Raw genomic sequence first — 3599 nt, 5'->3', positions numbered from 1 at the left:
ATGAAGCATGATATTGCTTATGGGAAAACCACTACGTTGACTGAAAAACATAAAGCCGACAGCGAAATGTTGTATAATTTGTCTTTGATACAAAATCCAACGTTGAGAGAGAAAGTTGATAGGTTTATTGTGAGAAATTTGATAAATGCTAAATTGAAACTTGGTCTTGGTTATTCCTCAAAAAACTATTAGGCTCTAATGATGCCATCAAGACTGAGGAGCTTTTGGCTGAAGAATTACACAAACCTATAATCACAAAGTTTAAAAGAAGGAAGGTTTATTCTAAATACACTGACCACATATGGTCCGCTGATTTAATTGAATTGAATAATGACAGGGGATACAGGTATGCTTTAACCGTTATTGATTTGAGGAGTAGATTTGCCTGGGTTGTCCCTTTAAAAAATAAAAGGGGTGATACTTTAATGTTAGCCTTTAAGCTAATATTTGATCGGGATAAAAGGAAACCAAAGAAGTTATGGACTGATGAGGGAACAGAGTTCTATAACAAAATATTCATGAAATTTCTTAAGGGGAAGGGTATTAAATTATACAGCACCTTTAATGAAGGAAAGGCAGTTGTTATTGAGCGTTTTAATCGTACTTTGAAAGAGAAATTATATAAAAAATTCACACAACTCGGTTCTCAAAAATGGGTGTATTTAATTCAGGATATTGTAGATGATTACAACAATACAGTTCATTCATCAACAAAATCAAAACCATCAGAAACATTTACAAAATTAGAATATGAAAAGGAGATTAATTTGAGAAAGCCCAAGTTCAAAGTTGGTGATATTGTAAGGATATACAAATGGAAAAGCCATTTTGAGAAAGGTTATACACAAAAATGGACTAATGAATTATTTATAATCGTTGATGTAATGGATACAGTCCCTTGGACCTACAAATTAAATGATATAAATCGAGAAGAAATCTTGGGTTCATTTTACTCGCAAGAATTACAAAAAACAAAGCTAATAATTCATTAAACAACATTTCTATTCACCCCACCCAGATTAGCTAATTTAATTAGTGGTAATAAAAAAAAATTTAAATAAATTAAAATCATAAGCCACACCCACACAGACCACGCCCACACAGACCCCGCCCACACAGACCCCGCCCACACAGACCCCGCCCACACAGACCACACCCATCATCCCCCACCCTCCGTGCACCCCCACCCTTGACCCTTCACCCCCCTCATCCCACCCCCACCTTCCCCACACACACAAGGGGAGGGGAGGGGTGGGATGAGGGGGGTGAAGGGTCTTTGGCAGGGGTGCACCTCCCCGTTCCCTCCTTTATTCTCTTTTTGTAATTAATAATTAAATAATTGTAAACAAAACAAATATATATAAATATTGAAAACATTAAAATCTTTATATTATTAAAACATTTTTCTTGAGGTATACATTCAACTTCTCCCCAGCATAAGTCATCAATTTCTTCCCAGCACAAGTCAAAGGTTGGTTCAGCAGATGTCTTCAGGTTTTGAATCTCTTTCTATTAAAGACAAGAGGGGAGAGATATTTATTTCATATTTATGTTCCATGTCAAAGCGTCTTGAAAAGCGCTATACAAAATAAATGTATTATTATTATTATTATTAATATAGGGTCGGATGCCCTTCCTGACACCAACCCTGAATCACCTCTTACGATGCGCAGGGATATGGTGTACCTATTATAAACGGTGAACCACACACACGTACACACATGCTTACCTCGAAAAAATCCAGCTTAGCGTCAAGATCGTTGAGTTGAAAATGTAGAGGTTCACAGGTTGGTAGGAAATAACCATTCCTATGGAGTCCAAAATCGTCCCACTCCAAGCTTTGGTCTTCGAGGCTGCAAACAAAATAAGGAGAAATTACTATGCTGAAGTAAGCTTGACAAAACATCACACACACACACACACACATACACACACACATACACACACACATACACACACACACACATACACACACACACACACACACACACAATCTCATTTTTTCATTTCTGTTCCTCACAATTCGATCTCTCTATTTTAATCACAGACACACATGCACACACATACACATACACACACACACATGCACACACACATGCACACACCTCTCGTTTTTTATTTTCTATCATACCTTTCACGTGAATTTTCTAAGAACGGTGAAACATTGAATTCATTCTGAGCCCACCATCTCGGAGGTAGGTTATTCAAACCCGTATTCAGTTCGTTGTGGAACTCTTGAGAAACAACTTGAAATTCTGCCAGGATATTTACAATATTTGAATTGCTGCAATGAATAGGAAAAATAAATTATTAGTTGTATAATTAATCACATACAAAGCTCTCATTAACAGTGTTTAATACCAAATGAACTTACCAATGTCCTGGCGAGTATTCTTCATCAGAGGAAAGACTGGAATAAGACAAGCTCATCTTCGTTCACAATGTTTAAATGTCCCATTCGGAGACCTCTCTTTTTATAATGAACAAAATGTATTTCGGGGAACTGAAGTGCTTGTCAGCTTTTGGAAACTGAGGGCGTGTGTTTGTGAAAAACAGGAAACAAGACAAAGAGAATTCCTTGGAAGTTATCCAAGTGAAACAACGTCATTTCTCAACAGTGAGCTATTAATTAGAAAAGGTTCGAGTGGTATATAAATGGAAAACAAAATGAATGTAAAAAATATCAAATAAGTATAATTGAAAAGGCAACTGGTAAAAAAGTTCACAAAACAAATAAGAGAATTAATTTAAATACCGGTGAGTTGGATGAGACGGTGAGGAGAGTTGTAGGAGAATTAAATTATTTCCCACGCATAAACAAATATTTGTCGGATCGATGTTTGAGTGGGTTATATTCACCAGATGATATTAAGAGTAAAAGGTTAAAAGGTCCATGAGGTCAGAAGGATCACAGGTGTTTAAGTGGTCTAATGAATAAGGATAACATGTCAAAAGGTTAGAAGGTTCGTAAAGAACAGGGTGAGAGAAATAGAGGTCTTTAGGGTCAATATGGAAGTGAATGGGTCAAAGATTAATCTGCCAGATGATATGTAGAAGAAGGATGATAGGTCTATAAGAGAAAACAAATATTTGTAGTGTTTGAGTGGTCTAATGAACAACATTAAGGATAGGTACTACAGACAAAAGGTTCATAAAGATGAGGGTGGGAGAAATAGAGGTGTTTATGATTTTTGAAAAAGACAAGGGGGTAAATGACATTAGATAGGGATTTCCCATGTTAAACGGAGGTGTCCCAGAAGCAACATTATTACACTACTCCCACCCAATTACCCAATCCATGAACACAATCACCCTCCACAACACCATCCCCACCCAATCACCCAATCCATGAACACAATCACCCTCCACAACACCATCCCCACCCAATTACCCAATCCATGAACACAATCACCATCCACAACACCACCCCCACCCAATCACCCAATCCATGAACACAATCACCCTCCACAACACCACCCCCACCCAATCACCCAATCCATGAACACAATCACCCTCCACAACACCATCCCCACCCAATCACCCAATCCATGAACACAATCACCCTCCACAACACCATCCCCACCCAATTACCCAATCCA

The 3599-nt window shown here is 37.8% G+C and overlaps 1 long non-coding RNA gene across 2 annotated transcripts; it reads right to left on the bottom strand.

Annotated features, from left to right (window-relative positions):
* Positions 1-1245: 1245 nt before the first annotated feature.
* On the bottom strand, positions 1246-2994 carry LOC144889806 (uncharacterized). Of its 2 annotated transcripts, XR_013622081.1 has the most exons (4): positions 2375-2994; positions 2132-2284; positions 1730-1853; positions 1246-1509 (listed from the first exon to the last, which is right to left on the bottom strand). It is a non-coding gene; the product is annotated as an uncharacterized LOC144889806 (long non-coding RNA). The 2 variants fall into 2 exon arrangements; XR_013622080.1 differs by lacking the exon at positions 2375-2994 and having other exon boundaries at positions 2132-2313.
* Positions 2995-3599: the final 605 nt, after the last annotated feature.

This window comes from Myxine glutinosa, chromosome 1 (genome assembly GCF_964187855.1).
Source record: "Myxine glutinosa chromosome 1, kmMyxGlut1.1, whole genome shotgun sequence".
Lineage (NCBI taxonomy): Eukaryota > Metazoa > Chordata > Myxini > Myxiniformes > Myxinidae > Myxine > Myxine glutinosa.
Note: the sequence above shows the minus strand (reverse complement) of the source record. Positions and strands in the feature narration are given on the sequence as shown.